The 25767-nt window shown below is 43.8% G+C and overlaps 1 long non-coding RNA gene across 1 annotated transcript in view; it reads right to left on the reverse strand.

Annotated features, from left to right (window-relative positions):
- Nucleotides 1-25767, reverse strand: part of LOC309350414 — a 691638-nt gene that overhangs the window by 282485 nt on the left and 383386 nt on the right. The window lies entirely within an intron of this gene.

The raw sequence follows: 25767 nt of genomic DNA on the forward strand, positions 1-25767 counted from the left end.
GTGCATAAGCATTCTGAATTATGCAAAAGTATTAGTGAGCACCCCTAGGAGACAGAGTCCACATTTGTGCACAATTAGATATAGATATAGACAGATTTATGTAAAGGTAAGCTTTACCTTTACAGTGGAACCTTGGGTTTCGTACCATCCTCCTTACAAATGCTTCGGGTAACAAGCTCCGCTAACCCAGAAGTAGGTCTCCTGGTAGCGATCTTTGCCCTGGGATACAAGTAGAAGTCTCACCCCAGTGGCAGCAGGAGGCCCCATTAGCCAAAGCACGCCTCAGGTTAAGAACTGTTTCGAATTCAGAAAGGACCTCTGGAACGAATTAAGTTCGTAACCCGAGGTACCACTGTATATAAATATTTACTTATATAAAAAAGTAAACTTTGGAAAAGTTTCAACTGGTTCCTTATTGTAAATTCCCTTCAAAAGACTGTGCAGTAGTCTCAGATCCACTCCACCCAGTGTCAGATTTACATATAAGCTAAACAAGCTATAACTTAGGGCCCCATTCTCTTGGGGGCCCCAAAAAAATTAAAGGGAAAAAACTGGATACTGCTTATTGTATTTCAGTTCAACAATTACTTTGATAAAATACATATTTTGTTATGTGCAAATGGCTTTAGATACCTATTAGGTCCATAAATTACCATATAGCATATATTCAATACAAAAAACAGTGACAATTTGTTGTTGACAAAGGACAGCTGAACCTATAAAGGCCCCCATTACCTTCAGTAGCTTAGGGCCTCATCAAACCTAAATCCGGCCCTGACTTCATCCCTCTGTACTGGGATTTCCTCTTTGCGTGTTCAGACCCAGAAACCTCCCCTCTAAATAAATTCACACTTGTCTCAAATTTTGGTTTGGTTTTTGGCAGAATTTAGGTCACAACTTTATTGGTTGCAGAAAGTGATTGGTTGCATAGGCTCTGGTTCGACTAGCTCCCTGCCATGCAGGTAGTGCTGACCCAGGGTTCCAGCATAGGTCAGCCAAGGGTGAACACCTGGATGTGTGGAAAGCTGGGAACGGGCTAACTCCGCCACCCAAATGTCCCCCTAGACTCAGGCATGGGCACAACCCCCTCTTAGGGGGTGACCAAATGATCAAGTCCCTGGATTCCTTTAACGGAATGCCCTTCACATAGGGATGGCAAGAGCGTTCTCTCATCCCTATTACCTGAACCAGAGCCTATCCGCAACCTTACAAGTTGTGACGATTTGCTACGTGGCAGGCGAAACCTAAATGGCAACAGCCAATCAGCAAAGTGGGGGAAATTCCTGCCGTGCTCCTGTCCCAACGACAGATGACACACGACGGCATAGTAAGGTCAAACACAAAGCCCTAAATACAGGGAGAGGAGGGCAGGTGTTCCGAATGCATGTGCCGAAAGAGGAAGCTCTGGGTCACGTGCATTGGTATAAATAGGTCTCTCAAATCATTTGGACTGCTTCCCATTGGCCAGATTGCACCCAGCTATGAGGGACCTACCAATAAGGTGTTGTGCTGACCAATCATACCCACCCACAACACAGGGTGTCAGTTTCCAGGTCTCACCGCAATACGTGCCCCTCTTTTAGGGAGGACCCGATTTCCAAAAACATTGTAAAGACACTGTGCTTTCAGACAGTGGCAGCACAGGTAAAGGAATTTCTACAAAACAGGGCAGGTCTAATTCAAAGATAGCTCTTCAACTCTATGAGGAACAGCAACCTAAGCTCCCATCTCTGTTACTGTTCTGTATCCCAAAACAAGCAGACCTGCTCAGTTGCTTGCCCGCAGACACCCTTGAGCTGAACTTTCTGGCAAGAGGCATCTAATGCATGGGAAACATTTGTGAGCCCAGCACTGTGGTTGTGTTTTTGTGATTTTTCCCACTAGATTTCTGCAACTCAAATTAGTGGGATTCTGGAGTGGAAAATGTTAGCAGCAGTGCAGTATGTCTATGTCAATGCTGAATGTCATTATTGATGTGTTCCCCTCCATATGTGGGGCTTGGCACAATACCCCCTCCCCATGGAATACTGATTGACTTTGGAGAGCAGAGGGAACGCAGAAATCAGGGGTTGGGGTAAGGAATGGAGTGGCTGGAATCACGAGCACAGTTTGGAGATGTTGCACTCTATGCTGCAACATTTTGTTGCAGACTCTGCTGCTATTAAGTTTGTGATCAATACAGCCATTTTAGTCAGGTAAGGCTGAAATTTATCTAAAGAAACTTGCCAAGAGACAGATCCCTCATTTTCACAGTTGGCTTTCCTATAAAATTTCATATTACAGTAAGCTTGTTAGTCTTTTAAGTTGCTGAGAAGCTAATTTGTAATTCTAAACCTGGAATTCAAACTGTATCCTTATGGTTCCATCAGTATGGTTCTAATTAAATAAATCATTTGAATGTCAGATTAGAGAACAGGTTTCCTAAACTGGTTTGTTTTTACTATGAGATGTTACATTGTGAAAATCTATATAAGCCACCTTTCTATAGATAAACTGTATTGCTTATCTACAGCTTCCTATAGAAAGGAGTTTAAATGAGTTTTTTACAAGGCTTCGTTGTTTGAGTAATAAAAAAGTTTGTGCAAGGTTAGCCTGCACATTTAAGCAGGGGTGAGCAGGGTTTGCAATATTGTTAAGCTGAGGAGGTGAGGGGGGGCAACTGAGCAAGCCAAAGACTTTTTCGAGCTTCTTTTCAATCCCATCCAGCCTTTTATATAGGTTGGTGATGGTATGTGTTATCAACTCAGTCTGGCAGATTAGCAGTTTCAGTGCCTCTCGGTCCTTGTTTAACTGGGCTGGTGGCTGGGGTAATTCAGGTGAAGTTTTTTGCAGGGACTCAAGAGTCTGTTCCATCTGTTCCTTCATACACAGGCTCGAGGCTAAATAGAAAAGCCAGACTTCATGCAGGTAGGCCTGTTCTGTTATTAAATATGATGAAAGGAAAGTGAAGCACACACGGAAAACAAATATTTTTCTGACAAATAAGCTGAACGTTTAATGTTTCACAAGCGATAGTTTGTTAATCAGCAAAGTAAGGCATGTGGTTACCTTCCAGTAAGAAAATGGGAATGAATGAGGAAAGCAGGAGATGTCGTGAGTTTGGAACATTTAACATCTATGTATACTTGCACTTATTTACAAATATACTACTGAGCAGAGGTGGAGGAGCAACTTACATATTCCAACAAACTAAAATGTACTGTTCCAGTGTTTCAGCACCCTGGAGTCCAAACGCCACACAAAAAGAGACATGTTGGTGTACATTCTCATGCCCAAAATAGACATGATCAGACTTCACAACAACAAAAACAAAAAGCAGTTGGAGCAGGGAGCTGTAGCAGGATATGTTTAATTGTCCTCCTATCCACACCATTTTTCTAATCTAAAACATCCCCACCAACTAACAGCAGCTATCAGCTCAGTAGAAGGGAAATTCAGGAACCTGTATTAAGCCTGTATTTTATTTTATTTTTCCTTTGCATGGGCTAACAGCAATTTTGTGGCGGCAAGAATTTAGATAGGGGAAATAGCAAGAGAACACACTCTCCACTTCCAGTTCTGCTGCCAATCAAAATCTGAGATTTTAGTATTTTAAAGTAATTATGCTTAGAAACATCAAGAGATCTGATCACAGAAGAAGAAGAGATTGGATTTGATATCCCACTTTATCACTACCCGAAGGAGTCTCAAAGCAGCTAACATTCTCCTTTCCCTTCCTCCCCCACAACAAACACTCTATGAGGTGAGTGGGGCTGAGAGACTTCAGAGAAGTGTGACTAGCCCAAGATCACCCAGCAGCTGCATGTGGAGGAGCGGGGAAGTGAACCTGGTTCACCAGATTACGAATCTACCGTTCTTAACCACTACACCACTACACCACACTGGCTCTCTCACCACACAGGTCAATTGTCACCTTTGCCTTATGTCTGAGTTAGTCTATTCCTGCTGGATGATTTTACTACCTCCGAAATTGCACATTTTAATCAATAATTATTGGAAAGCAAGCCATTATCTCTCAGCTTCGCCCCCACGATCTGGGGCTGGAATCTGCTGTTCAAAGACTATTTTCATAAACTGAAGTCAAAAGTCCAACTGGGTGTGCAAACCTGTTGGCACAAATCTTTGTTTTTAGTGTCAAGCAGTTATACAGCACAATTTATTCTTCAGAACATGGGCAGCTAAGCACGGGCCTCATTCACCCTTGGGCAACCCCCAGGGACTGCATGACAGAAGGGAGGCTAAAAGTGAGGGGATCCACCCCATACTTTTGAATGCACACTCACAGGCACAGATACACAGTTCAGATGTGCCCCTCGCTGTAGCTCAATAGTGGAGCATCTGCTCTGCATGTGGAAAGTCCCAGATCCAAACCACAGGATCTACAGAAAGGGCTCAGAATCTGCATGTAAACCTTGGGACCCACTGCAATACTGAGATAACATAAGGCAGCTTCCTATATGATCAACCTGAAGACCCAGGAGGACATGTCTGATTCACCACCAGGTTGCTGGGCTCCACTCATCACAGTGCTGTCCCTATTTTGGTATCCTTTTTTGCTTGTTTCAAAACTAGAGTGGTCTTGGCGGAACAAGGAAATTTTGCTTCCTGCAGGTCTCCTTTAGAATCATGATTTCCCTCGGACTTGCAGCAGTGTTCCCTTGTGGCATAACTTCAGCTAGGCCCTGAAAGGGCTCTCCGGAAGAGGCCTTGGAATGGAAAATATTGTTCATAATTAATGTTACAGCTTCTTTTGTCACAGCCGATGGTTTTGGCAAGTAAATAAATAGGCTGAAATCAATAATGAATGTGTCTGTAGGAGATGACATACAGTAGACATAGGAAGACACACAGCACGGTCTCAGTGAACAGGCTCATTTTATTCAACAGAATTCTGGTGCTGAACAAAACAGATGCATTATTAGGCCTCCAAGGATCTTTCATAGTTGCCTGGTCCTGGGATGAGGAATTGAGCAAAATAAAAATTGGGCTGGAGCAACACTAGATCCTGACTCTACAGCAGCACCATAAAGGTGGCCTTTTTCCATGGATCTCCAAACTACAACAGGGACTGGAAACCTGTGGCCCTCCAGGTGCCTGTTGAACTACAACTCCCATCTTCCCTGACTAGCCTGGGGCTGATGGATTTGGGAGTCTGGAGGGCTACAGTGTCCCTATCCCTGCATTACATCTAATTTTCTGTTACAATAGCAATGTGACAGTTCTACAGGATGACGCAAGGGCACTGCCTTTCTGCCTTTTATGCAACAACCAATCATTTGAAAATCTGCCAAAATCTGTTAGCCACTTAACTTTTATCAGGCTTCCTGAGAACTTGTAGACACAGGGCAAGGTCAGGCAGGAGGAAAAAATGCTTACTGGGCACAGAACAGCTGTTTAGAAAGAGTGCACAGAAAGGTCAAACAACATTGCTACTTCAGCTCATGATTCAGCAACTAAGGCTGCAATAGTATATCTACTGATCTGGCAATAAGTATCACTGAAACCAATGTGAGTTATTTCTGAGTAAACATGCATTGGGTTACATTGTTATATGTTTGGATTAACGAAAAATGAAAGGCAAGATGCCCTGTTTCTGTAAGCAAGTTCAATACTACATAAATTTCAAGGAAAACCATCAAATTCGATGGACAAGTTCATATGTAATGCTAAACCATGGTTAACATTAAGCAGGGTTTCTAACCAACAACAAACAAAGGCATATAAAGCATGGTTAAGCCACTGGGCCAGGTTCGGATGCTCGAATTAAACCATGGTTTATAAACCACGATTTAGTGTTACGTGCAAACCAAGCCAGTGTAATCTATTCTTCCCATTATCTGCTTCAAGTACTTTGGTCAGGAATCATTTAAAGGCAAGCACCAACATTTTGAGCTGGACCTAAAAGCTGGCGAAGAACTTTTGGGACTTGCAAGATATGATCAGTGTGAGCAATGCCTGTCAAAACAGCAAGATTTCCATCTATCTGTATTATATTTGTAGTGGTGTAGACTAACACTGGGAAATACATCCCACTTCAAAGCAGTGTGATTTTTTTTAGCACAACATGAATTTGATAATGTAGACCAGCCTTGCCCCTGCAATGTTTTAGACTACAACTCCCATCTGGCCCAGGCACGGCCAATGGTCAGGGATTATGGGAGCTGTAGTCCAAAACATTTGGAAGGCACTGAATTGTGGAAAGCTGATGTGAACAATATAGATACTCATCCTCATTACAGAATTGAAAAGCTGCATAAATGTGAATATCTATTTCTCAACATTTCAGTGATGTGATCCATGACTGTTACAAAGGCGACCTGCATGAGGCCATTCTCGCTCTCCTAAGAGTGCTGTTGAACGAAAGACATTCATTTCTAAATAATTTTACCCTCTCTTTCCAATACAGTGGTACCTCTAGTTGCGGACTTAATCCATTTCGGGGTGCCATTTGCACCCCGAAGAGTCCGCAACTAGAGCGCCTCTTCTGCACATGTGTGTGGCACAATCGAGTGCTTCTGTGTGTGCAGTGAACGCAGAAGTAAACACTTCTGGGTTTGCCACGATCATAAGCTGAAAGTCCGTAACAAGAGCAGAACACAACACAAGGTTTGACTGTACTCTTTCTCATACATAATTCTTGCCTGGCAGCATGTTTAGGAAGCCCAGTTTGGGCTATGTTCTATGCTTCTTGCTGAATTTTGACACCTTTCCCTCCATAACAGAACTTCCTAGCATCCACTCAGTAAATCAAATTTCCCGAGGCTTTATTATGTCCATCTGTGTAAGTATTACAACATCTTCCCTGGTTTTACTTAAGACCCTGGTAACATGATGACATAATGATGGCAATTCACTCTGCCCCTCTGTGGTTCCTCACAGTAACATTCCCCTCCTGTCAGCTATGTCTGCCTACTGGCAGGAGATAAACAACCAGATCAGCTTCTTCCAAGAAATGGATATAACTGTCATGTCTAAAGCCTTAGGTGAACCTAAATGTTTCCCTGTTAAACTGCTACCCTACTTTCAGACATGACACAGTAAACAAGTACTTGCATTCCTCTAGCTTACAGTTAAGTACACATTTGGAGCAACACATGTACTTTTAAAGCCCTCTCTGGCCATAAAGGGGGGGGGGAGGTTTTTGCCACTGGTTAAGTCCTGAATGTTGCATATTGCATACACTGGATTTTCAGGGGTGAACTAATAATTACATTACTGCACAGATGGGGAAACTTGTTCACCCTGAGGACTGCATTCAGTTCCGGGGAACCTTTTTCCAAGTTAGGAAAACAGGGCTGAATAGATCAGTCTATTCTAAGTCTGAATGAGTTTCTCATGTGCTAATCCCTAAATCTGATCTGTCCCATTAAAAGGGTGTACATTCGCATTATTTTTGTGTGGATACTATCGCAAATTAGGAGTGACTGGTGGGGAAAGGCATTGCCTTGGACCCGTTTCCTGGTAGCAGTGTCACTGCTGGCACACCAATGTGGAGTTAGATCAAGAAAGTACGATGTGGCACCACCAGCAGAGCCAATCTGGTGCTCTCAGTGATGCCCCCACATCACTCCAACCTTGTTGCCACTCTACCCTACAACCACACCATCCCAGTATGTGGCGATGATGCTCCTGCTGGAATGCTATGCCTGCAGGGCTGCCCCTCCCCACTCTTGCTTCAAATATGCATTTTTGTATATGCATTTAGATGCATTTTTAAAGACAAAAACACTTAGGCAAGAATAACCAGCAGCACAAATATGAGATAGGGGACACCTTGTGAAAAGGATCTAGGTAGGGGTCTTTGTAGACCACAAGCTTAACATGGGTCAACAGTGTGATACAGCTGCAAAAAAAGAAAAGCTAATGCTATTCTAGGCTGCATCAACAGAACTATAGTGTCCAGATCAAAGGAAGTAATAGTACCACTCTATTCTGTCTTAGTCAGACCACACCTAGAGTACAGTGTCCAGTTCTGGGCACCACAATTTAAGGATACTGACAAGCTGGAATGTGTGCAAAGGAGGGTGACCAAAATTATCAAGGGGCCTGGTTTAGTCTGGAAAAAAGGAGATTAAGAAGCTATACAATAGCCATCTTCAAATATCTGTCACATGGAAGATGGAGCAAGCTTGTTTTCTCCAGCTCTGGAGGCTAGGACCCAAACCAATGGCTTCAAGTTACAAAAAGGAGATTCCGACCAAACATCAGGAGTAACTTTCTGACAGTAAGAACTGTTTGACAATGGAATGGACTCCCACAAGAGGTGGTGGATTCTCGTTCCTTGGAGGTTTTTAAGCAAAGATTGGATGGCCATCTGTCATGGATGCTTTAGTTGAGATTCCTTCTATGTCTTGCAAAATTCAGGGACATGTAAATACTGAAGGGTAATTGCATTCTGATCCACATATTAGTCTCAAAATTGCAAATCAGGTTGGTTTGCTTGAAAATGCAGACTGAAAGAAATCCTCAAGCGTTCCTATGGGAAAGGTGATGGACAGAGGAGACTTTTTGCCACAAAGTCATGCCAATACTTTTGTCTTCATCTTTCACCTATTCATATAATTTCATTGCATACAAAGTGATTAACTGGTATATTATTTAATTCTATTTTTGCTTGGGCAGTGTAAATGTTATTACTTTGAGAAGCTGAGTGCCAGTTCAAAGATTGGGGGGCGGCGGCGGAGGATCACACCACCTGGTACACACCACTTGCATTGTCTCCTATTGAGCACCAATAGCTCTCCACAGTCTCAGGCAGTTGTCCTTCTGCTTCTGCTACTTGAAATCCTTCAGCTGATGATGATGCCAGGAACTGAATCATTATGTAAGCAAAATGTGTGTTCTGCTACTTAGGATCTCCCTAAGATTTTTGGTTCTGTAAAATTCTAGTCAAAGGGACGGAAAAGGAACTGATTCCAATGAAGCTGAGCTTTTAATCTAGGATTCCAGCTTGACTAGATCATGTGGTTTAAGGGCCTATCCCTCGTTTGACAAAAGAAAACTGTTGTGTACTGAGTTGAATAGGATCCAAAATGCAGCAGTCTGATTAGTCCTAGAACAATGCAGCAGTATGATTGGTCCGCAGGAGCCCTCCAATCCAGCTCCAGGTGGAAGTGAATCCACAAGCTGATTGGCCTACAGGAGAATCAAGTGCATTGTGTAAATAATGTATATAAAGAAGATATTTTGGGGGAACTTTCATTCCTCCTCACCACTATGAGCTGAATAAAGAGCATGAAATCCACTCTCGAATCCAAGTATATTTCAAAAACACACGATGGGCATCAATGGCAAACGTGCTCCTCTGCAATCTAGTTCATATCCAGTTTTTCATCTTACCAATACTGGTGGTATCCATTAAGCCTGAAGATATCACACTTGCAATTAGTAGGTGATATCCATCGTTAATACTGTGAGTAGACCCATTTACATTGGTGGAATCAAATTACTTAATCAAGGTATTTCAATGGGCCTATTCCGAGTATGACGAATGCTGGATATCCTCAAACAGAAGCATATAAATGGTGTCATGTACTTACTTATAAGTTACATGACATTAGGTGCATGGCCAAAAAGTAAACAAATGAATGCAGAGTGGGGGGAACACACTGCAGAAAGAGCTTTTTTTAGCCATCCTGCTTGCCTGCTGGGCTCTGGGAATCACCTTTAACAAAACACATCTCCCATAATTCTGGGGGGATAGTGCTTAAACGTACTGTGTGAATGTGGCCCTAATCTATTTTGCTTCCTTTTTTCCTTGGAATCACTTGTTAGATTGGAAAATTACATTACCAACTTAGAAGTTACTACAGGGGCACCGACTGTGTGGCATCCGGAAAAATTTCCAGCAGGCTTTGGGTTGTGACACTGACTACTCCTATAACTTACTATGACTACAAGTACTGAGTAGAAAAGTTAAATTTAGTAACATTCGTGATTTTCTGCTCATCATGAGACCTTCTTGATAACAACAGGGAAAATCTGGAAATGACTTTTTTCTTAGTAATGTGTAATAAAAAAACAACCCCATTGCTAGCAAACACCAAATTACAGGCATTTCTACTGGTACATGGAACCAGGACTAATCATCATTGCACTGTGCATTACTGCAGCTGTTCAAACTAAAACGTGATTCCAATTAAAAGTATGGTTTGTAAAAAATAATGCACCAATGTACATGAAATATATCAGCTCTGCCTAGAAACTTTGATATTCCAACCATATTTAATGAAAATGTATTTTCTACCAATACCTGAACAGTTTTGGCAATAGTAGGTAAATACATTGTACAGTTATATTTTTATGTAAATTGCACACCTCCATGCATGCATACATATGCAGACATGTCCAAAGTTTGCATTCTCTTGGAACAGCTGGGTATTTTATTATGGAAGACAGTAAAATCAGCATTTTTAAAAGTCTACCTATGCAGCATACTGCCTTCCAGTCCTTTAAATCCAAATTGCATTTTATAATTTCCAATTTTGGTTTATGTGCTACTGGAGCGAGCATACTTTATAATTTATTCCTTCTTAAACTATTCATTTTCTACACAGGTTGAGCAAATATGAGTGCATCTCCCTTCAACTTCAAACTTATCTTAGAAAACAGAATGTTAAATAGGGGGAGGGGGGAGAGAACAATTGTTCAAAGGATTTACATTATTACTCAGGAAGGCACCCACCCCAATCTACCCAAACTGTACTTAAATCCCAGTTTTTCAATAGTTTGTCAGCTTACAAAGCTCCGTCAATCCCCCCTCTTTGCTTCTCAAAGATCTTCGCTGGACCATGAACCAAGGAATGGGTAAGATATTTTTATTGCTTAGCTGGTATAGGATTTTTGATGGGGGTGGGAGCTTAACACTTCCTTTATTTTCCTCTCTTTTTTAGTGTGGGTCTGTGGCAAAATTGATGTGCTTGCTGTAAAAGCCTTGGGTGCTTAGAGAAACTTTACTTCCATATTCAAGTACATGTGAGTAGTTTCCCTTCCCCTCCATCTGTTTACCTAACACTTGCATGATTTTAAATTACTTTCAGTCCAAAGAATTGTAGCCAGTTAACAGTGTCTTATATAAGGCCCAAGCCTCTTCTGAAAACTCTGCTTGCTTGATTGTTTTCTAATTCCTGAGGTCTTCAGGATGGGGGGAAGTCCTTAGCTGTAGTGAAAGCACTCTTTAATCTCTCTAAAGGGTAACACTTTATTTAGAGAGGCTAGGTTCTTTTGTTTTATTTTTAATAGGAATAAACAGTGCCATGAAGTTGTTACAGTAAGTGCACACTTTAACACTGGGGGGGGGGGGGAGAGATGCTAGTACTATGTACCTTTGAGTACCCCCAGAAAAAGCACTGTAAAACCAATATGCTTAAGCCTAATTAATGGCTAATCACTGGCACCTCCAAGCATGAGGCCCAGGCTCTGAGCGTATGTTCTTTTTTAAAAGTAAGTCTGTAGCCCCCCTAGAAAGAAAGTTATGCACCTGCAAAATATGCAAGAGAAACCCTTCTAAAATGAGCCAGCCTGTAGGTCGTTTTAGTCAATGAATGAGGTCAGAGCTGTGGTTGATAAGTGAATTGTTGGGACACCAGGCAATAGGACTCCCTGGAGACCTTAAGAACTGCGCTTTCCACTTATCCTTAAGTGCACTTTTCCTGCTTCTGCCTTATTTTCTAGTCCTTGGAATTACTTTAGTTTGCTTTGCTTTCCCCCTAGCAACCAGGATGCATCTTTCCAGTGCTGGGTTCATCTGAGATCAGAGACACTCTAGAAATTATTTTCTCAAAATAGTACTGCAAAACAAGTGAGGGCAGATGGCCCTCGTGGCAACAATTTTGGGTTATGCCCCCCCCCCCCGCCCCGCCAAAATCACAGCACTGTCTCAAAACGTGCTAACTCATCCAAAGAGGGTGGCAACCCCTTTGGAAGGATATGCTTGAAACCAAACAAATGTGAGCTAGCAGACACCGTCTCTGTGTGGGAAACTGGCCTATCACCAAAATCCTGAGGGAACACAGTAGTGCTATCTTGCCAAAAGTGAAAGGGTTGGCTGGGTGAGGCTGCTTTCTCAGAAAGGGTCAAGCTGACAGGGGGGAATGCAATAGGCTCTAGGAACCACCCACCTAGGATGAAACACTTTCATTGGCTCTTTTCAAAACGTCAGTGCACACAAGTACATGGACCACAGACTGACGTAACTAGACTGGAGGGACATTTGGGAAGGTGCCTGATGTTTTACGTCAGGTCTGATGAGCATTATTTCGAAACATCTGGAGGGCACCAAGTTGTTGGCCCATTCTAAGTGGCTGCTGGGTTTAGCTAAAAGAAAAACCCCAGATGTTTATTTCTAAACGTCTGACATAAAGGGTAATAAACCAAACTTTTTAGGGGGTAAAGGGAGAACCGGAACCTGTGATATGGATTTCTGTGTCACTGAAAACTTAGTTTCCTCAGTCGGTAAAGCACTCAGGGTTGTGAGTCTGAGTCCCACATTAAGGAAAAGATCCTTGCATTGCAGCGGATTTAACTAGATGACCCACAGAATCCCTTTCAATTCTACAATTCCTTATTTACGTCTTACCCAAACAATACTTCATCTAAATGGGGAACTGATGCACACAGCCCTATTCCTTAATCTTCATAACCCTATCCTGGTGTCCATTCCTTAGCTCCTGCAGGAGTGTGGCAAAATGTTGGGAGAATGTGACCAAGTTATAAAATGTTGAGAGCTTGATAATGTATAATATCTGCCATTCAGGCTGAGTGTGAGATCTGGCTTCAGGACAAGGGGGTCAGATTCTGTCACCTACCCACCCTTCTGCAGATAGGATATAAAGGACGGATAGACTACATACGTACGTAAATATACTACAATGGCTTATGGCTTTTGTTGCATTTATCCTCCTTGTTTGTTAAGATAGTGTAATGACTTACAGTTTTACGGAACAGATTTGAATATGTGTATACATTCAGTATATTCTGCCATGACATTTCTTTCAAATGTCAATGAATCATGAAAGCTAGTTCTGTCGGGTGGAAAGTATTTCTGGCATTTTGTAAACAAGTATTCTAAAATGGCATGGGCTTGATGAGTTCACCGAAAAAGCATTTCAAAGAAAGATGGGATCATCTTAAAATTCAAGTGAGAGAGATGCTGTTTTTGACATCCAATAACAACAGACTCTCCCTCTCTCTCACACACACATATTTCTACTAAATGCTCAAGGATCCTGTGGGCACTTTTTTTGAAAGAGGAAAATAAAAACAGGCACATGAAACCAGTCCTTTTCTAGAGCCACTATCAATCTCTGATCTCCAACTTCATACACAAGCTGGTAATGGCTGGGTATGAGGCAAAAACTTATCTTCTCTAGTCATTTGTAAGCAAGAAATAGCAAGTGTGTTTGTGTGTGTGTATATTGCACATTAACTTCATTGCCCCCCCCCCAAGGACACTGTTTTAGCAGCTGGATGAAATGCTCACAAACCTTGTGTCATATGCCTTTCTATCTCTTGTGGTGTAATCACGTAATGTAAGCTGTTCCTGGTAGTATTGAGTTTTCAATCCCTTGACCTTTTGGCTGCCTGTTGGAAACTTACCGGTTTCATCCTGTCCGTGATGGTTTCAAGTTCAGTTACACTGATGGACTTTCAGTGCAGAAAGAATAGCCTAACTGGAGTGGTGTTGGTGGGAAGAATATCTAAAAGACAGTAAAGGTAAAGGTACCCCTGCTCGTACGGGCCAGTCGTGTCCGACTCTAGGGTTGTGCGCTCATCTCACTTAAGAGGCCAGGAGCCAGCGCTGTCCGCAGACACTTCTGGGTCACGTGGCCAGCGTGACGAAGCTGCTCTGGCGAGCCAGCACCAGCGCAGCACACGGAAACGCCGTTTACCTTCCCGCTATAAAGCGGTACCTATTTATGTACTTGCACTTAGGGGTGCTTTCGAACTGCTAGGTGGGCAGGAGCTGGGACCGAAAAACGGGAACTCACCCCGCCACGGGGATTCGAACTGCCAACCATGCGATCGGCAAGTCCTAGGCACTGAGGTTTTACCCACAGCGCCACCCGCGTGACAGTAGACTACCTTAAATCAAATAATCACCTTAAATCAAAAAATTAACATTTTTAATATGACCAGTTTTACAATGGATATTTAGGAAAGACTCAGACCCGAAACTATATGTTTCCTTATACCTTTCCTTTCAGGCTCATTTTAAGGACCTTAAGTTGAACTAACTTAGCACAGCGCAGACTCTTCTTTGGCCCATGTCACCTCTCCAAGGAAGAAAACAGAGTTTCATTTGTCTATAGCAAATGTATGCAAGTTTTAAGAATGCTCAACATTTCCTTGCAGCTTTGCTGTGGAAAATCTTTAGGTCTATGCAAGTACTCAATTGTTCCCAAAGAAAAGACAAATGGAAAAAGGAAAGACTGAGAAGATAAACAGAGTAGTGTTCCAGGCCCCAGTGGCCATTTCTGGGTTTCCTTTTAGTCAGGATAGGTTACATTCCTAATAAAACCAATATCTGAAAACCCAGGAGTTGCAACCGTAGGAGTAGCAATCCATATGTTCCATCATCTTTCACTGTACACCTTTTAACAAGAAATCCTTTCAGCACGAAGGGAAGAAAGTCATGTCATACATCATTTCCTCGACATCTAATCAGCGCAGCACAACAGTATTTCTTAGCCTGCCTGGGTTGAAGGCAGTCTAAAGCTTACAGCCACAAATACCAAAATATCAAAAAGCAAATCCCACTGGGGGGATTCAATGATTCTTCTGAATTCTCCAGGCACCAGTATATCTGAATCAAACCCGTAACCTTCAGGGCCTGGGACAACCCAACAGCAGCAAATGATTAAACCAGTACATGTAGGAAATTCTCAAAACCGTATCACAAGTACTAAAAAGAACAATACATTTTAAGGTTTTATTTATTTGTATTTAACTATGTAGGCTGCATTTTAACTGGGGAGGGGGAAAAAGCTTGGGAATTTGCAGAGGAAAGGAAAGCTCCCACTGAAGCGGATGGGAGGTATTTTCCCCTGTGCAAATTGTTAGTGCAGGGCACGTGGTTGAAACTGGGACCCTGGCAGGTTGCAAAGGATTAAAGGTAAAGGTAAAGGGACCCCTGACCATTAGGCCCAGTCGTGGCCGACTCTGGGGTTGCGGCACTCATCTTGCTTTATTGGCCGAGGGAGCCGGCGTACAGCTTCCGGGTTATGTGGCCAGCATGACTAAGCCGCTTCTGGTGAACCAGAGCAGCGCACAGAAACACCTTTTACCTTCCCGCCGGAGCGGTACCTATTTATCTACTTGCACTTTGACATGCTTTCGAACTGCTAGGTTGGCAGGAGCAGGGACTGAGCAACAGGAGCTCACCCTGTTGCGGGGATTCGAACCACCGACCTTCTGATCGGCAAGTCCTAGGCTCTGTGGTTTAACCCACAGCGCCACCCGCGTCCCTCTGTTGCAAAGGATTAAGTTCCCCTTAACAACCCTCCCCACCCCGATCACAATTTGGATTAGTTAGAGATGGGCTCTGCATTGGCACACTGTATAAAAAGAATCCTTCACTCAGGGGATAGATCTAGTCTGGATATCATCTAGTTTGGTCCTTGAAAATATGGGGGCAATGATGTTTTCTGACCATTTCCCACACAAGCAGGATGCCCTCTCACTGCGTTCTACAAGAGAGGGCATCCTACAGATACTATGCTATCAGGAGGTCCATTCCACCCCATGTTGGAATCACAGAATCGTAGAGTTGGAAGGGATCCCAAGGGTCATCTAGTCCAAGCCTCTGCAATGAAGGGATCTCAGCTTAAAGCATCCATGACAGATGGCCATCCAACCTCTGCTTAAAAACCTCCAAGGAAGAAGAGTCCACAATCAAGCCTTTAGTGTGGCAGCACCTACGCTATGGAACTCTCTCCTAATGGCACCTTCTCAACTGTTTTTTCAGAGCCATTTTTCAGGACATTTCCCTTTCAACAAGCTTTCTAAAATCTTCACCTCAGTTGGCGTCTGTCTTGGATTTGAAAGGATTTTATGTATACAGTGGTACCTCAGGTTACAGACGCTTCAGGTTACAGACTCCGCTAACCCAGAAATAGTACCTCAGGTTAAGAACTGTGCTTCAGGATAAGAACAGAAATCACGCCGTGGTGGCAGCAGCAGGAGGCCCCATTAGCTAAAGTGGTACCTCAGGTTAAGAACAGTTTCAGGTTAAGAATGGACCTCCAGAACGAATTAAGTTCTTAACCCGAGGTACCACTGTATAGTGTTGTTTGTATTCCTTTGAAAGAAATGTTTTATGTACTCAGTTTTTATTTATGCTTTTATATTGTAAATCCCTTCCAGATGCATCATGGGAAGTGATTAAACAAACATCACCATCATCATAAACAACTAGTGATGAATGGCATTTTTGCATTTGACAAAGTATTACAGCTTTGGAAGAACTCTTTTTTTCACTGGATGGAGCTCAAAGGAGCCAAGGCAGGCTGCCTTTCACAGGATGCCCAGCTGGAGAGCAGAAACATGGCAGAAATGTTCCTGCAATGCAATCAGCTCAGGACAACTGACACACAATGCAAGAACATTGAAGCAAGCCAGCAAACCAAGAATCTCTGCAGTTAGTCTGACCTGGGAAAGGGGGTGGGAATTCTCTCTTGGCCCAAAACAAGGCTATGAGGCAGGCACTGAACACAAACAAGATACACATCCAGGCAGTTTCCAAAAGGAACATAAGAAGAGCCTGCTGGATCAGGCCAATGGTCCCTCTTAGTCCAGCGTCCTGTTCTCACAGTGGCCAACCAGGTGCCTGTGGGAAGCCCATAAACAGGACCAGAGTGCAACAGCCCTCTTCCCACTTGTGATTCCCAGCAACTGGGTGTGGGTCACATTAGTGCCTTAGAGTGCAGTGAAGTTGCTCCCCTGCTAGCTCTTTTCCTGCTAGCTGTTCACATCAGCATGGCTTCATTAGCGTCAGATTCATTTCCTCGTATTTACGGGACCGCCTCTCCTGGTATGCCCCGCAGGGGACCTTAAGGTCCATGAATAACCATAGTTTAGAGGTCCCGGGCCCTAAGGAAGTCAGATTATCCTCCACCAGGGCCAGGGGCTTTTCAGTGATGGCTCCGACCTGGTGGAATGCTCTGTCCCCATGAGACTTGGGCCCTTCAGGATTTAACCTTCCGTCGGGCCTGTAAGACAGAGCTATTCCATCTGGCCTTTAATTTGAATTCAGCCTGATCTTTTATTTCCCTTTTCTTCCCTTCCCCTCCCCTTTATGAAGATTACCCGCTCTGAGACCCCACAGCTAATTCTCCCCTGGCCTCCTCGCTGGCCCAAGTAGGACTAATTCAGCCAGGTAGCCCTATCTAATGCTTATTTCCCCCTAAATTGATTTCTGAATTGAATTTTATTGTTATTCATGTTTTTATACTGTATTTTATGCTGCTTTTACAATTAAGTGTTTTAAATTTGTTATTAGCCACCCTGAGATTTTGAACCAGGAAGGGAGGGGTATAAATAAAAAAATATTATTATTATTACACACAAGGGGATGTTGGTGCGGTGAGAATGTCTTTATGCAAAGGTTCACAACTTGGCTAGAGAGGAATTAGGAACGGCTTAAGGACTCCAATCAGTGTGAAGCTTATTTGAGAAACAATATTTCAAACAGTGGTGTTTTATACCATAGTACAAGAGACATATTTTGGAAAATGTCATGTGAACACCGATTAAAAACCCAGCACTAGAAATACACTGAGTGCACAATAAATGGGAATGTGAACACAGCCTGGTGTTCAGAGGCATGCTAGCTTTGACAGTGAAAGTAGAAAATAGCCATTGTAGCTAGTAGCTAACCTTACACTCCAGGTATTTGTCTAATCCTCATTTAAAGCCATTCAGTTTTAATATGGCTAGGAGTTCAAGGGTCACCAACGTGGGGCCTGTGGGGTCACCCACTCCCTCCCCAGCTGTGGCATCCTAACTGCCATGAACTGGTCAGACAATGGGGAGGAGGAAGAGGATTCCAGCGAGGGGTGTAGCCAGGACTGGGACACACCGGGGCAAGCAGGGGATGAAGAAGGAAGTACTCACAGGGGGATGGAGGACGATGAGGGGATGGAGGTCATCACCAGAGCCAGAGGAGCCCCTGTCTCCATGAACACAGCAGGCTCTGAGGCGTAGGGAGTGGCACTCTGGGAAGCTGAGGCAGGCAAGGGCCCACAGCCCAGCTCCCTGGCCAGGTGGAGCTCGTTAGCTCTGGGAGGAGGGATGTGATTCTTCAGCTGGAGTAGGCCTGGAACAGGTGAGGGTCACCTGCTTCGTCAAGCCCAGATGCTGCAATCAGCAGGCAAAGTACAAAAGGGAAGCAGAGCTGAGGGGCTGTGTGTCTGCTCAACTGCCCATGACTGACAGTTGTGATTTTGTGGCTCACAACCAATAATAAATTTTTATTTATACCCCACCTTTCCAGGTTCAAAAAGCAGATTCAGGGCGGCTAACAACAAATTTAAAACACTTAATTATAAAAGCAGCATAAAATACAGTATAAAAACATGAATAACAGTAAAATTCAAAAATCAATTTAGGGGAAATAAGCATAATCCCCAGGGCTAGTTGGCTGAATTGATCCTACTTGGGCCAGCAAGAAGGCCAGGGGAGAATTAGCTGTGGGGTCTCAGAGCAGGTGATTTTCATAAAAGGGGAGGGGGAGGGAAGGGAAGGGAAATAAAAGATGAGGCTGAATTCAAATTAAAGACTAGAGAGAGGGGTGGGGTTAACCATCACCAGCTGAAACCCCATCCCTGATATTGCCTCTCCCTGCTGCAATTAGGCCTGAAAAAGCCCTTCTACTGGCTCCAACAGAAGGTCTCTTCTAGCCCAATTGCTGGTAGGAGGGGAGAGTGCGTGTGTGTTGTTGCCATTGTCATGGTTGCATGTGTGGACATAATCGAGGTGTGCGTATGGTTGTGGTGCCCACTATCATTTCTACAATTCACAAATGTATCCCCTGGACCCCAAAGGCTGGTGACTCCTTCAATAGTTTGACTTTGGCTGTGGCAGTAAGTCGTACCCCAAAGAAAAGCTCCCTTCCATTATATGCATTTGGTTGTGACCTGGTTTGACTTGTTGTTGTGTCTGGGCTATCTTACGTCTTATCTTATCTACCCAGATCTGTCCAGGCTCACAGCGTTCAGTCCTAGATGCTATCTGTCTACTGAAATATTTGAGTATTAACCTGTACTCTAGCTCTGGCTCCGGCGATATCTAGATGACATTGCTGGTATTTTTAGAACACCCTTCCTCATAGGAGCCGTCGCCTATTTTATCATCATAACAACCCTATGTGACAGGTTAAGTTGAAAGAACGTGCCTGGCTACAGACCACCCATTGAACACCATGGGCAAATAGAGACTTGAACCCAGGTTTTCCTGGTCTAAGGGCAGTAGCTCAGTGGTAAAGCATCTGTTTTGTATGCAAAAAGTCCTGGGTTCAGTCTTCGGCATCTTGAGCTAGGGCTGGGAGAGGCCCTGCCTGAAAAGCAGGAGAGTCACTAGCACCCAAGACTGGACAGTACTGAGCTAGATGAACCAATATTCAAACTCAATGAAAGACACTTCCCTGTGTTCCCATGCCCTTTTTTCAGGTGCCAAATTATGTAAGATGCACTTTCTAACCCTATGCATGAACACCAGCCAGAATCCCATGCCCTTTTTTCAGGTGCCAAATTATGTAAGATGCACTTTCTAACCCTATGCATGAACACCAGCCAGAATCCAAACATTTTAGCAGGAACCAAAAAACCAGATCATTGCTTTCAAACCTAACATTGGTATAGAACAGCATAAATGCAGCTCATGGTGCAAAAATGAAAGGGGGGGGGGGAGAGTTGCTTCTAGGGCAGGGGTCTGCAACCTTTAAGACAAAAAGAGCCACTTGGACCCATTTCCGAAGGGAAAAAAACTGGGAGCCGCAAAACCGGGAAGGTGACGTCGGGACGGTGCGTGACTAACGCATGCACCGCCCCCATGCGACGTCACAGCCAGTACAGCACCCACCACAGTGGGGAGTGTCGGGGCCTACAATGCGCCTCCACCCCTCACTAGTATCCGTCCCGGAGCCGCGGCAAAGATGTAAAAGAGCCACATGCGGCTCCGGAGCCGCGGGTTGCAGACCCCTGTTCTAGGGGAATCCAGTAGCCTGGAACAGCATCCCAAAATGGCAATATTACCTTCAAAATGTAGTTTCCTGAAGGCAAAAGCATTAAAAAGCACTACAAATAATCTGTAAGTAAAAAAGCTTCAAACTGCAGCTCCCTTGGGAAGCATGGCAAAAATGGGGTGTCAACAAGGAGGCAGGAAGCTAGCTGAAAGCAGACTCAGGTTGATGGAGCAGCGTCCCCTGAAATTTCTAAATGAGGGCTAGGCAGTGAGTGGGCAGAACTTTTACCCACCAGAGTTATCCCTATTCCTGAGAAAACTAACCCATTTGGGACTTTTTTTAGGGTTAAGGGAATCTCTCACCCAGTGCAGAACCTGATCCTTCATTCCCAGTGTCCATGGCTTACACAAGCTGAGTGTGAAAATTAATACGATCTTTCATGGGCTTGCCTGTTTAAATACTATACTTATAGCTGCTCATTTGATCAACAGCATGCAGCTAAAAGGAGCACACTAGGCAGGGGAAGATAGCTCAGCACAAAGGCCTGTGGGAGAAAAGAGGTTAGCTCAGGACAAGCCACAAACACATGGCATCATCATCATCACAGGAGTGGATTGGGTGCCGGTGGAGGGTGTGTGTCCCTTCTGGTTCCTAGGCAGAAAAGGAGCTCCAAACCAAAACAGTGAGAAAGTGATTGACCAGCAGTTTGCTGAACTTTTTTTTTTTTATAGACCTTGTGGGTTTAAGAGAAGACAAGTTTTTTCCAGCTTTGCAGAAGAAAAAAGGCAAACAAAAAAGAAGTGTTGATTAGTGGATTTAAAGGGAAGACAAATGCACTACTAATGGAGTTTTTAATCATGTAGACACAGGTGGCGCTGTGGTCTAAACCACCAAGCCTCTTGGGTTTGCCAATCGGAAGGTCAGCGGTTCGAATCCCTGCGATGGGATGAGCTCCCGTTGCTCTGTCCCAGCTCCTGCCAACGTAGCAGTTCGAAAGCACGCCAGTGCAAGTGGATAAATAGGTACCGTGGTGTTCCATTGTGCCAGAAGCGGTTTAGTCATGTTGGCCACATGACATGGAAAGCTGTCTGTGGACAAACACCAGTTCCCTCAGCCTGAAAGTGAGATGAGAGCTGCACCCCATAGTTCCCTTTCACTGGACTTAACCGTCCAGGGGTCTTTTACCTTACCTTTTATGTTTAGTAGCCTTACCCTATAAAACTGCTGCTGAGATGCTAAGCTTCCTAACAGGGCTGGAGAAGTATTAGGTATTTTCACACATTACCACTCTGGAATGGGTCAAAAATAGCCTTCTGCAGCCTGACACTGAAAGCCCGAGAGAGTTACTGAAACAGATTCCTGAGCTCAAAGCTGTCCTGATTCCAAGTAGCTGTGTGGGGAAGAAACAAAGGCTGCATAAGCCATCTGCAGCCAGTTTAACAGAATTGTCAACACTGACTGGAAGTGTCCCTCCAGGATTTCAGACAGGGGTCTCTCCCAGCCCTACCTGGAGCTGCCAGGGATGGAACCTGGGACCTTCTGCATACAAAACATGTTTGTTGCCACTGAGCTATGTACCTTAAGTCCACGGGCAGCTAATGCATCCTTGCCAAGTAAAAAAGGCTAAACAATGGAGATGATCTAGCCAACAGGAAAGGAAGGAAGCAGGAAGATAGTGAATATGGACTTTGTATTGCAGGCTAGAAATGTGGGTTTTGTGTGTGGCAAATTTCCTAGCAGAACCGTACACAAACACATTATGTTCAGATCCCCTTTTAGCATGGAATTAGTGCATTCATTTCTATCACTTTTGGATAAAGCATTCAAAGCAGTGTACCACACTTAAAATCTCACCAATTAATAGCAAAGGTGTCATGACTTTGAAGAAGCACAAAGTCCTCATGACTTTGAGGAAGGCACGTTTGGCAAACCCTCATCGTGATCAATTCCTACCCGGAAACCTATGTCCCCACTGTGGACGTATGTGTGGATCCAGAATTGGCCTCCAGAGTCACTTACAAACTCACTGTTATGACCGTGTTCATGGAAGACAATCTTACTTAACTATGAGTGATCACCAAAGAAGACCAACTAAAAACAGGCTGTAACAAATACAGTGTATCAGAACCAGCAATTTCTCAATTATCAAAGGTGGACTGAAAAATGAAGGTTTTAATTTGCATCCAACAAGAATGGGGGAATCACCTCCATGTATTGGGGTTTGCAGCAGGAAAAGCCCTGCTTCTTGTAGAAGTCAACCTGATCATATGACACTTTCACGGGGCCCAGTTCAGTGGCTCTCAAGTGATGCAGGAGTTTATACAGGAAGTGATTCTAGACTGTTTAAGGCTTTAACAGACATTGAATTGAGCCCAAAACAAACTGGCAGCCAAAGAGTTTTCTCATGACAAGCATTATATGAGAGTGTTGACTCAAGTCTGCCAACTGGTAAGTGGCAGCATTCTGCAGCCACATTCAAGAGCAGTTCCACGCACAGTATGTTAGAGTAGTCCAGGCATAGGCAAACTCGCCCTCCAGATGTTTTGAGACTACAGTTCCCATCATCCCTGACCACTGGTCCTGTTAGCTAGGGATGATGGGAGTTGTAGTCCCAAAACATCTGGAGGGCTGAGTTTGCCTATGCCTGCAGTAGTCCAACTTGGAAGTCACCAAGGTGCAAATCAGCCTTAGCCAACCAGGTGCCCTCTAGATGTTTTTGGGTTACAATTCCCATCAGCCCTAGGGAGCAGGACAACAGCTAGATCTGCATTGTCCAGTTGTGGGCATAGCAGCTGAAACAGCAAAGGGGCATGTTGGGCCATGGGATGAGGAATCCAAACACTGGATTCGGGGAACCACATATGTCACTTGTTAAATATGTCATATGCCACTCAGAATTTGTTTTGCACACCAACTCCTTAGCTGAGTATGTTCTGTTTTAAGCAACAGCTTCAGCAACATGGAAACAAGGCAAGGCTTCGGCGGCACCCTAGACAGCTCCATGCAGGATTTAGGCTGGAGATTATGTAACAGCAGAGCGCAACAGCCATCTTGAGACTCAGCCTGTTTGTTTGTTTGTTTGGTTGGTTGGTTGTAAGTTGCTTTGAGTTGTTTTGGGCAAGACAAAGCGACTAACAAATATAACAACAACAACAACAACAACAACAATAATAATACAGCAAGTACAACTCTATCTCAACAGCTGGCTCCACATTCCATGAGAGCAGCCTTTGCATTTAAAGGGGTCCAGACTGCTTTAGGAGTAATAAATTCCAATGGAGTGGGTAGGGCAGGCATAGGCAAATTCCGGCCCTCCAGATAATTTGGGACTACAATTCCCATCATCCTTGGCTAGCAGGACCAGTGGTCAGGGATGATGGGAATTGTAGTCCCAAACATCTGGAGGGCTGGAGTTTGCCTATGCCTGGGGTAGGGGACCATGGTTCTACTAGGGCTTCTGAGCTGGAGTCAGAAGTGAGCAACATGACCTTTTCATGCTGGACAGGTAATGGCACAATGAGATCCTCTTGCACAAGTGATTCTGATGACAATTCCCTTCCCCACTTGAAACCCCCAGCCTCATTATCTGATGATCACAGAGCTGGGAGGGATCACAAGAGCCATCTGGTCCAACCCCTTGCAACAGGAATCTTTTTGCCAAAGATGGAGCTCATGATTAGGAGTCTCATGCTCTGCAGACGGAGCTATAGATAGGAAGCCCAGTTCTGGGGTCATGACATGGTCATAGGCAGGCCAGAAATATGGGCATATTTAGACCTTACCATGTATTGGGGCAACATTGATCAAACATGTACATTGACACTTAGGTTCCATCGGCACAGCTGTATCTGCATAATCTACCAATCATTTCCATTAGCTGCAGTTGGAAGCAGCACTTGGCTGATTATGTCCTCCCTCATTTCTGTTTATGAATTTACTATTATGAGACTTTGCCTGTATTTGCTATCATGTGGGTGGCATTCATTTTCCACGTCTGCAAAAGATTAGGTAACTGTTCAGCAAAACAATTGCAGTTCTAAGAAACTTAAGACTGTTCCGCATATTTAGTGGTTCAGGGACATTTTTACAGGCAAGACCAGGAAATAATAGCTTAGCAACAATAGTGTCTTTATTATATTCCCAGTAAATATTGTTGTTAAGATGTAGCCAGATAATTTGTTTCTAGGGTGAATCATATGAGCCCATGTGCAGATGACCGAGGAAAGAGGAACACAGATTCCAAATTAAAAATAAACTGAAGGGAGGGTAGAAGGGAAAGTAGAGCAAGAGGAAGAGATTGTAAACAGAACTGCTGCCACAAGAAATTCCAAAGGAAAACTGATTACAGTGAAGTCTGATAAAAACCTACCTTTTTCCTAGTTTTCTCATCTCATTTTATCTCAGAATGGTATAAGTAAATCCTATTATTAAATCTCATTAGGTTTCACTTCAGTACACAAAATCCATGCAAGCAATGCCACCTGCTGGCAAAACAATGTAATACCTACTTAATTGCTTTCTTTGATATACTGTACAGTATCTGTATTTGTGGCATTCAAAATACAGCAACAGTATTACATCCCCTCTGTTAGCAGGTTTTCTGGTGTACCTAAAGGGGGTTCTACAGTCACTAATGCATATTGCTGTTCAGAAGAGGCATTTGATGGGGATCAGGTGTCATATAAGTTATACGTTGGGCTGCCACTGAAGACAGGTCTGAAATTTCAGCTGGTGCAGAATTCTGCAGCCAGGTTGCTCACCGGAGCAAGACGGTTTGAGCATATTACACCGATCCCGGTCCAACTGCACTGGCTACCAATTAGTTTATAGGCCCAATTCAAAGTGCTGGCTTTGGCCTATAAAGCCTCAAACGGCTCAGGACCGCAATACCTCAAGGACCACCTCTTCCCATATGAACCTACCCGGACCCTGAGATCATCTTCTGAGGCCCTTCTTCGTGTGCCTCCTTCTCAAGCGGTCAGGGGGGTGACAACATGGGAACAGGTCTTCTCTGCGGTGGTCCCGTGTTTGTGGAATGCTCTTCCCAGGGAAGTTCGCCTGGCACCTTCACTATACATCTTTAGGCGCCAGGCAAAAATGTTCCTTTCTAACCAGGCCTTTGTCTGACCTGATCTACATCCTATACCCTTTAAAAAATGCTGGCTCTTTTTAGGGTTTTTTTAAAACTGGGTTGTTTTTTGTATTTTGATTTTATGTATGTGATTCTTTATGTGAACCGCCCTGAGACCTTTGGGTATAGGGCAGTATAGAAATAAAATAAAATATGCACTGTTAAGTCTATGGTCTGTCACTTTCATTAAAAAAAATGAGGGACAAGAGGACAGACAGCAAAGCTTGATGGGACGAAAAAGTCTTACACTACCCAGTAGTATCATAACTCAGAATAAATTAAAGCTATTGGGCCTCCTGAAGTGAAAAATTCCAAGTCTACATGACCAGTCTGTAACAGCAAAGAGCCGTTCAAACATTGATGGCACAACCCAAAACACTTAGTGTGATTCCACCCGCCCTGACACTGGAGAAGATTAAAGATGCAGTCATATAAAAAAATATGCTCCATTAAATTC

Source organism: Podarcis erhardii (assembly GCF_964252035.2).
Source record: "Podarcis erhardii genome assembly, chromosome: 9".
Classification (NCBI taxonomy): domain Eukaryota; kingdom Metazoa; phylum Chordata; class Lepidosauria; order Squamata; family Lacertidae; genus Podarcis; species Podarcis erhardii.